Source organism: Rattus norvegicus, chromosome 20, assembly GCF_036323735.1.
Source record: "Rattus norvegicus strain BN/NHsdMcwi chromosome 20, GRCr8, whole genome shotgun sequence".
NCBI lineage: Eukaryota > Metazoa > Chordata > Mammalia > Rodentia > Muridae > Rattus > Rattus norvegicus.
In genome coordinates, this window is record NC_086038.1 from 47091048 (window position 1) to 47105534 (window position 14487).

At 47.9% G+C, this 14487-nt stretch overlaps 1 long non-coding RNA gene across 1 annotated transcript; it reads left to right on the forward strand.

The window, feature by feature from the left end:
* Positions 1 to 1108: 1108 nt before the first annotated feature.
* LOC134483825 (uncharacterized) lies at positions 1109 to 11318 on the forward strand. The gene is made up of 2 exons (XR_010060894.1): positions 1109 to 1749; positions 9838 to 11318. It is a non-coding gene; the product is annotated as an uncharacterized LOC134483825 (long non-coding RNA).
* The last annotated feature ends 3169 nt before the right edge of the window (positions 11319 to 14487 follow it).

Below are 14487 nucleotides of genomic sequence, written 5' to 3' on the forward strand. Positions count from 1 at the left end.
CCATGCTCCCGCCTTGATGACAACGGACTGAACCTCTGAACCTGTTTGCCAGCCCCAATGAAATGCTGTCCTTTATAAAGTTTTCAATAAAACCCTAACTAAGACAGGGTGCAATCCTGGATATCACATCCCAGGAACCTCTTCCCTCACCTTGCTCCAAGACCACCCTATGACCAGCTCTCCACTCTGATTGAGAGGAAAAAAAGAAATAAAAAGGAAAGCTATGGAGGAGGAGAATGCTTATTATAGACGTGTGGGAAGTGTAGCCATAGTCAAGGACATTTGGGGCAGTCCAGAGTGGGTGCGACCCGGAGCCAGGTGATGTGGGGGAGAGGAGGGCGAGAGAGAAGCCTGGTACAGGAGCCAGATGTGGGGGAGAGGGGGAGAGAGAAGCCCAATACAGGAGCCAGGAGGCACAAATGCATAAAGAGAATGGGTAACCAAAATGGTTGGATTACATAGGGAAGGGTGGCCCAGCTCTGGGCTGGAGAAGGTTAGGTAGGAGTTAGGGTAGTCCAGCCAGACCCTGTGGCAGCTAAGTCTGCTCTGAGGTGTTAAATAGGAACCTCGGCCATTTGTCCCAGGGTTGAAATCTAGCACACCCCCTTCTCGAGACTGCTCAGCGTTAGCCATTGACCACCCAATTAAATCTCAGATTCCTTGTCCCTGTAGGGGGCCCACATTTCCCAACAGAGGCTACTGCCATTCCTGGACCCCTCAACTTTCTGCCATGGTTTTGGACGGTCCCACATTCAGGAAACTAGTATAAACTAGTATAAAATAGTATGACCGATACTTGTCCCTCTCTAGCCTCGAATGAATGCGACTCAAACTACCATTGATTTAGTAGGCTCTGCAGAATCATGGGGGATTACCCCTAATCTAATTCTCTAACGATAGACTGGCTACTTCCCCTCCTGTGCTCCCCAAACACTTGCCGTTTGAATCCCCCTGGGTTATTTCTGCTCCAGCAGTCTGGGGTCCTTGTTATAAAATACAATGCGACCATGTAACAAGTCTGGTATAAAGGTTTATTTGGGGGAGGGGAGGAGAGGGGAGTGAAGGCCTGGAGAAGCGATAGAGGCAGACAGATGGGAACGGAGCCAGGAAGGCAGAGAAGCAAGGGACAGAGAAGGACAGAAAGGACAGAAGGACAGAGAGGCCTGCAGGGAGCATGTGGGAGCTGGGAGAGAGAGGAAAAGAGAGAGAACCTGGTGTCCAGCAGTCCTTTTATTCTCCAGGCCACCTGCACATAGCAGCAGCAGGTAAAGAGCCATTGCTGGGTCTCTGGGAGGAGCCCAGCAGAATCACTTGTGAGCTACGCAGTCCTGGAGGCATTTCACCGGGACACGTGCTGCTGGTCAATCGTGACTAACGGAGACCTCCAGTTCTCTCTGTCTTCTCCATGCTCCTCCCTTCTCTCTTCTCCTTCCTCTCGTGGTCCCTACCTGCACCCCCAGCGAGGTAACTTGAAGATCTGCCTACCTCTATTTCCTCCAGTCATTGGTTGTAGCCATTTTTATTTAACCAATAGTTTTAGCTTGGGGGGCAAGGTTTGCACAACAAAAGCTGCTGTATGTCTTGGGGCAACCAGGTCTTGGGGTACAGAATTGAGCATTTGCGTACATAGCAGTGCCAGACCAACCCCCAACATAGTAAGGTTGTAAGAGGGAACGCTGAGCCCACCCTGAGCAGGTGGCCGAGTTGCATCAGGAAGCCGGTGGGCGAGCATGAGCAGGAGAAAGCAAGGTAAGCATTGTTCCTCCTTGGTTTCTGCTTTAGTTCCTGCCCTGGCTTCCCTTGGCAGTGGGCTGTTGCTGGAAGTGTGAGCCCGATAAACCCTCTCCCCCCCAACTTGTTTTTGGTCAGAGTGTTTATCACTGCAACAGAAAATTAAACCAGAACACCCAGGAATGTCTCAGCAAACACGGCAAGGAGGAGCATTTAAGGAAGATTTTATTTAACTGCCATCGCTAGACGTTGTAGTCGGGCTGGAGGTTTAAACATCTAAGCAGGTCCCAGGTCAGGTCTCGTGGATCTCTGAGATGTAAAGCTATGAAACACATCCTCACTGGCATGAGAGCCATGTGATATTTTATATTACTTGATTAAAAGGTATTAGCCAATAGGGCATCATATCACCGACAAGAAGACAGAGTACAGCCACCAAATAGTAAACCCTCTTCATCAGCACTGTGATCCGCAGAGGCCTCTTTCGTCAGCAGAGTGCAAAATAGCTCCTGCTCCTCAGGACATGAAACGGAGAACCCCCAGATCTGGTGATGAGTCCGTAGGCTGGCTGTGAGAGCACTTCCCAGCGCTGTACGCTTTTACCGACAGGGAACTAGACAAATGGCAGACGGGGCCTCTTGGGACCTCTGTCTATTATTATTTTTTTTTTACAATTGCACGGGAGTCTACAGTGATCTCAAAATACAAAGCTTAAAATAAGCCAGCCTCACTTCCCGTGTCATCTCCACAAGACTCGTGAGTGTGAAGTTATGATGCAAACACGGAGGAAACACTACGGAAAGAAACAGGGCGCCTATTCTCGGTGTGGTGTGAAGAAAACAATTCCTCCCAGAGACTTGGGAGCCAAGCGTCTGGCCCGACCTGCAAATTGAAAGTGAAATTTCAGCACACAGAGTCATTCAGAGAAATGATGCTTTCTAGCTGAGCAACCCCTCCCCCTCCCCTCCCGACACACGCCTGGAGGTTGCTAAAACGCATAGTGGTTCTGTCCTTGTTTTTTTTTTGTTTTGTTTTTTTTTTGTTTTTTTGTTTTTTTGTTTTTTTTAGGGCAAAGTAGGAAACAAAGTTGTCTCTGCTTCTGATTTTGACAGCTCAAATTCCGACTCTGAAAAGGGTCTCTGTATAATTGTAATAGTTGGTGTAGGCACAGAGTCCCAGACTCCTTCAGGGTCCAGCCCTTCTCTGTTCAGGGGCTGAAGCTTTCCCCCACCACCTCTCTCTAACCTCCAGTCAAGCGGAAGGGCCAGCCAGGTTCCTGCCGAAGCGTTTGTCACATGCCACCTCTCCAAAGTAGAAGCTCACCAGACTTCACACTAAGTGGCGTATGCTCTCGAGAAGCTAGATTTCGTCTTGCAGCCGTGTGTCTCCTGCAGCAGTTCCAGACGGCAGCTGCTGCAGGTCCACCCTGACTGAGGCAGCAGCCAGAACCGGAGAGATGCTGAGAGGGACAGTGTCCCATTGGAGGACTCCCCTGAGGCTCAGGCCTTGTTCTCAGGACTCTCACCAAACTGGGCCTGTGGTACACACCCGTGATCCCAGCGTTCGGGGAGTGCAGACAGGAGGCTCTGTTTGAGGCCACATTCCTTATAAAACCTAAGACTACACCAAGAAAACAGCAAACAAACAAGACTTCCACCAGGAGGGAGGAGAAATGGCTCCGTGGGCTGTAGCACACACACCCCCTTGCCTGCCCCATCTCTGTAGTTATCCTGGCGTGCGAATAGCTGCGGCTTCCACACGGTGCATGTGCAGGAGCAAGTTGCTTCCCACAGTCGAGGGCTATCATCTCCAAAGCTCCCCCCTCTGTCCTGCCTGCTGGTGACTTTCCTCAGACGCGGCTACTGTCTGCCCCTCAGTGGGAGGGGTGTTCTCCGGAGCCTCTGTATACCTTGCTGCTTCTTCACAGAGCTTTACACAGCCATTCTCAAACCCAGGGCCTCAGCCCCTCCCCACACAGGTGTGCACATGTGCCCTCACACATACGTGGAAGCCAGAGGACATCCAATATCCTGACCTAGGACCCTCTGTTTTATTCTCCTGAGACAGGTCTTTCACTAAAGTCCGGAGTCGGGCTGCTGGCCCGAGAGCTGCAGCCGAAAAGGCCACAGTCTCAAAGATCTCACCTGCATCAGTGGCAGAAAGTACTTTGATCCCCTAAGCCAGCTCAACCCTATCCCCCCCCCCCCCAACTGCCTTGAAACTGCATTGAAACGTGGTTGACTGTGGAAACGGGTTGAACCAAAAGGGGCGTGGCCTGATGCATTAGAGGGCGGTAACCCTCAGGGCCTGCGGTGCAGGGTCTTCTCAGCTCTTCTGAGTAGCATGTCTTCACTGGAGATATAGGCTAATCTCTCCTGAAACGGGGGTCGCACCAACAAACAGACAAATAGGTCAGAGAATTTTCTGTCTTGTTCCTTGGCTTTGAGATAGGCTCTCTCGGTAGAGCCCAGGCTGACCGCTATCTAAGCTGTAGTTTTTCCGCCCCCACAGCCCCGAGTGCTGGCTACGCGTCTGTCGCGATACTTCTGACTACTCAGCGCTCCATTTCCAATTGCGTTTATTTGTGCGTTTGTGTGCCTGTGTGTGTATGTGTGGAAGGCACACCCATGTGCCACAGTGGGCGTGGGGAGGCCAGAGGACACCTCACAGTCGTCAATTCTCCAATTCTACCACTCGGGTGCCCGGGGATCAAATTCATGTTTCCTGGATTGGTGGCAAGCGCTTTCATCCACTTACCATTTTGCTAGCCCCGAACTTAACACGTTCAGGAGCCTGCAAGCCGTTCTCCCCAGCAGCCTACACTTTACGTTCTTATCAGCAAGCTATGAACGCTCCAATTTCCCACGTTTTGGACAGTGCTTCCTGGTTTCGATTATAACCATTCTAGTGAGTGTGGGGAGACATCTTAAGGTGGTTTTAGTTTATGTTTCCATTGAGATTAATGATATTGGTTAAACATCCTTTCATATGTCTATCAGTGTGCATCTTCCTTGGAGAAATGTTAACTCAAGTGCTCCGATAGTTTAAAAGTTGGTTGTTTTGCCTTTTTGCTATTGAGAAGTGAAAATTAGACCCTTTCTACATACTGTGCAGCTGTCCCCTCCAAATTGAAACATTCCCCTCTGGGAAGAGGAAGGGGGGAAATCCTGAAGGCTTAGGGATCTCAGGGAAGTCATGGGAAGCTCAAAGAGCTACTAGACTCATACACAATCCATCCCACAGTAAAGAACCAGCACTCACTCTGGAGCAGAGGCCTTTTAGCCGCACTGCGTACAAACTGGGCTTCGAGCCCCTCCCACAGGGTGTGCACATGTGCCCTCGGGCACACCTATACTTCAAGCTAGTGTAGGAGGCTTTGGGTGACGAAACTGTCTCTGGGGTCACCCATGCTTCTGTGAGTAATCAGTTCACCAAGCGAGACTTTGGGGGACTGGTTTATTTACTTCTCCTTGGTGCCCAACTGGAGTGAACAGTTCACACCTCCTCAGGAGTATTCACACAACACCACATGTGGAATTGGCAGTCTCCCACTCTATCAGGTTTTTTGGGGGGGAGGTGGTGGTTGTTTGTTTTTCAAGACAGGGTTTCTCTGGGCAGCTCTGGCTGTCGTGGAACTCACTCTGTAGACCAGGCTGGCCTTGAACTTGGAGATCCACCTGCCTCTGCCTCCCAAGTGCTGGGATTAATGATCTGTGCCGCCATCACCCTGTAGTGGTCCTTTTTACTTTCTTGATAATGTCCTTCTATGTTATAGGTTCTTAGATTTGTTGGGGTCTAATTTATCCCTGGCCCTGTGTATTGTTTCTGCTTTTAATCCCAGAACCAAGACTCCATTTCATTAAGGTGGTGATGCTTTTCTCCTGTGTTCTTCTAAAACTTCTATTGGTTTGCCTCTTGACCATAAGCCGTTTTATCTATTTTGAGTTTCCTCTTACTTGTGGTGTAAGTAACAGCTAAGTTTCATTCTTTGGTTTGAGTCTATCTCATCTTGACTGTTGAAAAGAGGAGAAATACTTTTGAGGTAGTGATACACTGTGGCCCCCTAAATGATGTAAGGCCTGGGGAACCAGCGTGGTTTTTCAGGAAAAGAGGCTGTCAGGTTCTCAGTGCATAAGCTACTGGAGGGTGGAGCAGGGTGGACTGCTGTGGCCAGCTGAGGAACAAAACCACTCCCTCTCAGCTGGGGCAGCGTCAGCAGGCACCTGGACATCCGTGAGCGCCTGGACAGTGACCAGAGGAGAGATGGCTCTTGATAGCACCGAGGTTAAATTTTGCTGAGGCAGCAGCAGTGGTGGGCCAAGGCCACCAGAGGGCACAGCAGAAGTGGTACCCAGTGGGAACACATGAAATGGCCTCTTGGGTTCACGTGGCAGCTGGAGAAGCTGCTTAGAGGCTAGGGGAGAAAAGGGCTCGGGGCCAGATCTATGTGGTGGCTGATCGGAGCCCCAGACTGATCCTGCGACTCTTTGCTGTCCTCTCCCACAAGGCAAGAGTTACAATTCCTTTTCCTTTTTAAAATGCAGCTCAAAAAAAGTACATTCTGTCTTCAGGTCCCTCGTTTTCTGTGAGAAACTCTAAACCAGAATTGAAAATTAAGCTATGTTTGCCAAACATAGTCTTTGAACGATGACTTTTTAAAGTCACTGATTATATATGCAGCAGAGAAAGCATAAGAAGGAGGAACCACTTACTTAAAACCAAGCAATTTTATTGGGGGGAGGGGGGAGGAAGTCCTGAAAAGCGAATATACTTCTGTAATCATCTATTTCAAAATTTTAAAATGTCAGGATGACAGCTCATCCTTACTCTCACACATTTGCTGGGCATTTTTTATTTATTATTATTATTATGCAGTAACCATAAGATTTGAAATTTAGTTTCCAGGTGAAGGAAGAGATCCCCACCCTCAGGCCTTCCTGTCACATAACTAGAGCAACCAAGTACAATAACCCCCCTGAAAGGGTTAATTCTGGGGGGGAAAAAAAAAACACCAAACGGTCCCCACAAGGTGCTTTCTGGAACATTCCTGATAATGTGCACATCTCTGTTACAATCTCAACCCCATGGGCCTGGTGCCATCTCTGAATAGCAGAGGAACACTGGGCCAGTACTTGTGGGATCATGAGAGAGAATGTTCAGAGCCAGAACCCCAGGAAAGCGCCAATAATAACTAAAATCTACAAAATGAAACAGCAGTAAGGCCCACGGCCCTTTCATTAAAGACGCTATTTCGAACCTGCCCCACTGCTGGCAATCGGAGGGCTGAGCTGGCAGCAGCCGCATGGTGATCTCAGCCCGAGGTACAGTTACAGGTGTCAATAACCTAAAAGAGGGATGCTCTAAAAGTGGTCTGAAAGGGCTTTCAGCCTGTTAAACACAGCACCAATGTTGCAATGCTTGTTATCCAGAGGCCTCCTAGCAACGGCGCTTGCAGTTTAGCATAGCAAGTGGATACTTGCTATGGACTGAGACAGGCAAATGATACAGTGTTCAAACCCATCAGTAGCCAGAATGAACTTTTCCCCTCTGTTCTTTAAAACACTGTTAGTGCCGCCATGTTTTCTGTTGCAGGGAGGGGACATGCCCTTTTAGTTACCTGTAAAAGGAGACAAACTCCAACACATTGGGCATTTCCTTTTGAAAACTTTCAAATTTAACTTTAGTCACACTGGTCTGGAATTCCCCCACCCTGCCCTCCAAACCCCCGCTACACAATATTAAATGTCCAGGTCCACCTCTGGTGATATGAAACAGCAGTAAGGCCCACAACAAAATGATATTAAATTACATCTATCAAGGGGTTAGACTCTTTGAGTGCCAAGGTAATCGGTGGAAATGCTTGGGGAGAGAGTAGGGCAGGCTTCAGAGAAAGGGTGTTTAAGCACAGGAAAAGAGGCTGAGCTTGGCCCCAGGGAAGAACTTCCGGAAACTGTTGTATTCTGTTCTCCGTCAGTGGTACTCTGGGCTGTACTGTGGAGAACTCCCACCTTTGGCATTTTGTTACGTCACATGTCTGGTCCTCTGCTGTCAGAGACACAATGCTTTGAGTACCCGGCTTCATTTCACCTTGCAGAACTCCCGGTGGGGTGGTGGTGGCAAGCAAAAGATTCATTCTACTTGAAACCAGGAAATTTGTTTAGGGACAAATCCCCCTAGAAGTCTAGAAAACGGGCTTGGTGATTGCATAAATTGGAACTGTACCCAAACTGCCCCAAAACAGATGTGAGCACATCCCTGCTCACAAGGTAGACGCTGTGCGCATGTCAGCACTCACTTGCGGGGACCCTCGCTCTTCCTACAGCGCTCTGCCGTGGTCACCAGTGTGTCTTCTGCCTAGCATCTCATTTTGGCTGGGTTTTGCGGCTGGCTGGTGAAGTCCAGTTGACCCTCCTATACACTAAACATGCCTGTCGCCATTGGCTCGGACGGTCCTGAAACTTGTGTTTCTGTCTCTCTTGAGCAAAACTCATACAACATGGCCAAGCCCTCAAACAAAGAGAACCACAAGTGTGACAAATGTCGATTATTTGCTAAGTGAACCTCACCCAGCTCGGTCCAGTTTACAGTTTGTGGCCATGGGCTTTGAGGGAGGCTGGTTTTTATTCCTGGTCATCTTGATTAAATCAAGTTTGGAAATTCCCTTCTCCTTGATAGTTAATTCACGAGAGAAGTTCGAGGCCCAACCGTGACCAGTGAGTCATGCAGACACATCGCTGAGGGATTTCCTGGAAAAGTTTCTTAATTATTAAAAAAGAGACCTAAATGCACAATAATCGTTTTGTTCTGCCTCTGGCTGCTGGGGGTTCAGGGACTTGAAGCCTGGAGCTGGGGCAGGCAACAATTGACTGACTAGGGTACAGTGGCAGAGCAGAGAGATGGACTGGAACTAGTCTTTTGGACACAGAGTCTATCTATATAGCTCTAGCTGTCCTTAAGCTTACCATGCGGACCCGACTGGCCTCAAGCTCACAGAGATCCACTTGCCTCTGCTTCCAGAGCATTCAAGTGGCGCTCACCGCCATGCCTGGCTGATGTGGGTACTGGATGGCACCACTTGTCCGTCAGTCAGCCAGTGCCCATCCTACCTGGGTGTTATCTGTGTGAATTAATACACCTCTGGGCTTCCTGCTATTTGCAGCCCAAAACACACTGCTCATTCTCCATCCAGGAATGCAAAGAAAATTGAGATAGAAACAGAGAGCAGGGCATCTCCTTGGGCCAGAGAAGACACACCCTCATTATAAATGAAAAGAAAATGGAGGGGACCAGAGCCACGTGCAGAAAGACCTTCTGAAGATCTGGTGTTCAGATACTGGCCCCTGAAACTGTTCTCCCTCTGTTTTAGCCTCTAATTTCCTCTGGGAAGTTCCCTTCCATCCACCGAGTTCCGTGGTTGGAAACAACACTCCCTTTCCCTGACAAGGCCGACAGCCCGTGCTAGCAGATAGTTCTTGCCACCCTGGAGCAGACAGGTCAGGGCCAGCAAGATTGCTCACGAGATAAAGGGGCCTTGCTGCCAAACCTGATCACCTGAGTTCCATTCCAGTCCTCACAGAGAGCTCACTCTTGCAAGCTGTCCTCTGACCTCCACATAAAGTACCACACCCCACATGTACTTGCGTCTATAATAAGTAAATAAAAAAACAAACGTTTTCAAAAGAGCCAACCTCAGTCATTTCCTTAAGGCTTTACATCTGGCAGACCTGGAGCGCAGCCCACGGGAGACACTTGTTTTGTAGGCCTGAAGCCTTCGGTTAGCCACAGCACCCTTGCACTCTCATGGCGGTGAGGAAACAGAGGCGCCTGTTCATTCCAGAACATCTGGCTGATGCTGCTCTGGGGGGATCTCTCTGTTCTTGTTCTAAAGCTACCGTGTTCTTAGGAACCAGAGATTTCAAAGTGCAGCTGCAGGAGTCTGGCCTGAGATAGTCCGGGGTAGGTCACGGCCCTGAAGAAAACCTGTTAGAACCAGATGAAGACTCAGTCTTAGACTCCAGAACGTCTCTGAGGATCGCTTACACTGAAGTTATCTCGAACGTTCTGAGGATGGGTACATTTATACTGAAGTGATTATTTTCTTTTCAGACATGCAATCCATCCTGTTTCTTCTTGCTGACCCTTCCACTGAAATCGAGGTGTCCGCGTGATGGAACTGAAATGGAAAGGCTGACATAAAACGAGCTGTTTGCGTTAAGCTCTGAGAAGTCTACAGAGGGAAGAGCTGCCGCAATCTGCCTGTTCACAGAACCCATGGAGACGGTGACCGAGATGGTGGTGCCGGGCTGCTGCTCGCTAGAAATTTGGGGTCAATCATTTGAAAGATGTTTTCAAAGAATTTTATTTCCAGGAACTGCAATGAGTACCACAAGACATGCAAAGGCAAGGGATGTGTGTGGGGTGGAAGAACTTTCTCTGTCCCTTTGTTTAAAAGTTTGATTCACTTTACAATTTTATTTTATTTTTAAAAGTTTTAAAGATCTTTTTATTTGTATATGTGTATGAGTATGTGTGTGTATGTATGTGTATATGTGTGTGTGTGTATGAGTGCATGTGTGTATGTGTATGTGGTGTGTGTGTATGTATGTGTGTATGTGTGTGTGTGGTGTGTGTGTGTGTGGTGTGTGTGTGATGTGTGTATGTGTGTGTGATGTGTGTGTGTATGTGTATGTGTATATGTGGTGTATGTGTGTGTGGTGTGTGTATGGTGTGTGTGTATGTGTGTGTGTATGTGTGTGTGTATGTGTGTGGTATGTGTGTGTGGTGTGTGTGTATGTGTGTATGTGTGGTATGTGTATGTGTGTGTTGTGTATGTGTGTGTTGTGTTTATATGTGTGTATATGTGTGGTGTGTGTGTGTGTGTGGTGTGTGTGTATGTGTATGAGTGCATGTGTGTATGTGTGTGGTGTGTGTGTGGTGTGTGTATGTGTGTGTGTGGTGTGTGTATGGTGTGTGTGTATGTGTGTGTTGTGTGTGTGTGTTGTGTGTGTTGTGTGTGTGTGTTGTGTGTGTATGTGTGGTATGTGTATGTGTGTGTTGTGTGTGTGTGTTGTGTATGTGTGTGTTGTGTGTGTTGTGTGTGTGTGTTGTGTGTGTATGTGTGGTATGTGTATGTGTGTGTTGTGTGTGTGTGTTGTGTGTGTATGTGTGTATGTGTGGTATGTGTATGTGTGTGTTGTGTGTGTGTTGTGTATGTGTGTGTTGTGTTTATATGTGTGTATATGTGTGGTGAGTGTGTGTGTGTGTGGTGTGTGTGTATGTGTATGAGTGCATGTGTGTATGTGTATGTGGTGTGTGTATATGTGTGTGTATGTGTTTGTGTGTGTATATGTGTATGTGTGTGTGGTGTGTGTGTGTGTGTGTGTGTGTGTGTGTGTGTGTGTGTGTACATGTGAATTCAGGTGTCCATAGAAACCAAAGCATCAGATTCCCCTGGATCTGGAGTTGGAAGTAGTTGGGAGACACCCAGCACGGGTGCTGTAAAACATACCAAAAATATAACATGTTACTCACTTCCAAATGTGCAGATAAGTTTATTTTTAAATCAGTCAATTAAATGTTTTGGATGTCTAATTACTCTCGTGCTACTTGCTAGCATTGAGCACTCGTGACTTTTCAAATTTAAAAAAAAAATCCTTTGATTTATTGTCTGAAGAAACACGAGTTACAAGGCTCAGGACTGAGCCCGCACTACTGCTCTGACCTCTTCCTTTCCTGAACATTTTCAGACGACAATTACCCAGGAGCTCAGGAGAGACCGATTCATGGCAGGGGCTGCTTAATTCCTCATTTTTAACCTCTAGCCAATAAAAGATATTAGATAATGTTCTGTGAGTCTTGTTGTAGTCAAAAGGAATTATGGATTGGCAATTACAGTTTAAAAGCTTTTACTGCAGAGCATTCTCAGTGCATACGATGTGAATAGAACGGTATAATGAACTGTCCTGCCCTAACCTCCAGCTTTCAACAATTGCCAGTGTTCTCCGCTCTTGTCTGATCTAGATCCACACACTCCACACACGGTTATTAGCTAAAATGCCTACTCTTGAGGATGTTTGAACCTTAATGTCAATTTGACAAATGTATATACTCCCATGTAACCCATACCTCTCTGTAACATAGAACATCTCTATCTCTCCAGAAAATTCCCTCCTTCCTTCCTCCCTTCCTCCCTTCCTTCTTCCCTCCTCCTCCTTTTCTTGTGAGAGAATCTCTCTGTGTATACTACCCTGTGTGCCCTGACTACTTGGGAACTTGCTATGTAGACCAGGTTGGATTCAAACTCACGGAGATCTGCCTGCCTCTACCTCCCAAGTGCTAGGATTAAAGGTGTGTCCTGTACACCAGCTCTGACTATATATTCTTACAATGGAGTTCTACTTAGCAATAACAGGGAAACAGTCTAGGTGAGCCCTACAAATTCTGTGCCAAGCAAGAGAAGGTTCGGGCTTGGCATCACCACAAGGAAGTCTGTGAACCCTGAGCGTTCAGAGTGAGCGTTCCCTTGCCTGCTAACTGATCCAGGACACCATCAGGGTGGTGAGCAGTGAAGAGCCCACATCTCCTTGGCACCAGCTGCTTATCCCCAGACTGACCGCTTTAACTATGAGGAAGCTCTGAGAGGCAAGATCTGAGCAGAGGGAAGATGATGGATTGACATTCCAGCCGTTGCTTTGGGTGTCCCAGAAACACCGCCTCGCTCCAGGCAGGGTGGGCGGAAACATGCTTTGAGGAAACATGATTCCAAGCAGGAAACAAGTAGTTCTGTTTGACAGGGGGTTGAGAGGGCAAGAGTGAGTGGAAAGAAGGACAGATAGAATATCCACACCTGCCAGTTACTTCCCCATCCCTTTTCCTCTTTGTAAACTAAAATCCAGGCTCAGAGAGCAAACGCTAAGTGTCACCGGTGCATTCTGAACAGCGAAAGGGCAGTGCTTGTGCACTCTCAGAAGTCGGAGGCCAAGTCACCAAACCTCTGGCCTCTGGTGGACGGCAAAGTGGTCACTAAAAGGCATTGGAGGAACACAGAGGACAGACCTCGGGTTAAGCATCTCTGACTTCGCTCTACACACAATCTATTAACCAATCGATCTTCTAGCCTGTTAATTAGAGTTTTAAGTGGGTTGAAAAGTCACTCCTAAGAAATAGACCCTATCCCTGGGAGGCTTGTATATCAGCCATGCACGTTGTGATGGTAATGGCTTAGCTTTTGGCTTTCCTTTGACAGACATCTAAAAGACAAAGGTGTCAAAGTTGGGAGTTGGGAGCCTGGGGCACTTGGAGAAAGTCTAGGGAAGCCAAATGGGGCCTTAAGCACTGGGGAATATCACGGTTTCTGAAGAAAAAAAGCAGGTGGGCTGTTTGCCTCTTTAGATCTTTCTAGAGTGTTTGTACTAACAAGGCATACTGCGAGGTTCACAGCTAAAACCGTGTGTGGACAGGGGAAAAGAGCTGGCTTTGGGCTTACGGGAGGTGGGGCAAGGCTTGGCTGAGGAGTTCCTCAATACACAGGTTAACCAACTCACCACAAAAGGAACCAGGGAGATACGGTGTGGCTCCACAGCCAGGCAGGAGGAGCTAGGTTTTCATGTCAGGCCCGGTGTGGAATACGTAACCAATTACATTGCTACCATTGTACATATTGTTGGGGTAGAAATCTCGGCTCCTATCCGGACAAACCACAACGGGCCAACATGGTTCCGAGTGCAAACGTTTAATGAAAGAAGAAGAGTAGAAGAGGAGAGGAGTAAAGGCCGGCCGTGGAGGGAAGGGGGAGGGGAATGGGGAGAAAAGGGACAAAGGGGAAGAGGGCAAGAACAAGAGAGTGAGGAGGGGGCAAGCAGCTCCTTTTATAGTCAGGCATGTTGCCAGGGAACTGTGGGGCGGAGCATACCTGGCTGTTGCCAGGTAACTGTGGGGGTGGAGCTTAGACAGAATGCTAACACACATATGCATATATACATGTATATACATATATGTACATACATATACATGCACATATATACACACATATATATGTGTGTACAATATACATATACATGTATAGATGTATAAAACACTGTCTAAAACATTTTTCTTTATGACCCATCACCCAGTAATGTCAAGTGTTTCAACTATGTCCAAGAGATTATTCTCTGCACTCCGGGGACTGCAACCTCTGGGGAGCTCTTTTCCCCTGTCAACCCAATACGCCTTGCTATGTTAGTCAGGAGAAGACCCCTTCCCCTGTCCACACACAGTTATAGCTGTGAACCTTGCAGATACCTCTGGCTCCCGTCTCCATCAGCCTACAATAAGGCAGTAAGGAAGTATATGGAAGGGACTGGGAAAACAAGTGTATCCGTTTCAGGATACCATGAAAGGGATGCCATGAAGACAGACAAACGCTTAAGAGAGGAGACGGCCTGGCTTGGCTTCCGAGGAGCAGCTGAAAAGGCTCATATTTCATCTCACCCAGCACAGGGCTGGGTTATGGCTCCAGTGCTTGCCTAGGATGCATGAAGCCTGGCTTTTACCTCCGAAAGTGCATCAACCAGGCGTGGTTGGTACCTGCTGGTAATTGTAGCATCTAGGAGGTGAGAGCTGGAGGAGCAAAGCAGTTTAGGGTCAGCCTCGGCTAACATAGTGAGTCTGAGGCTAGCTGGGGATACATGAGACCCCATCTGAAAAAAATAAACAAATGAAAATTTCTTTTTCAGGTAACATATAGATCCAGAATAGGATCTGAGGAGGTTTATG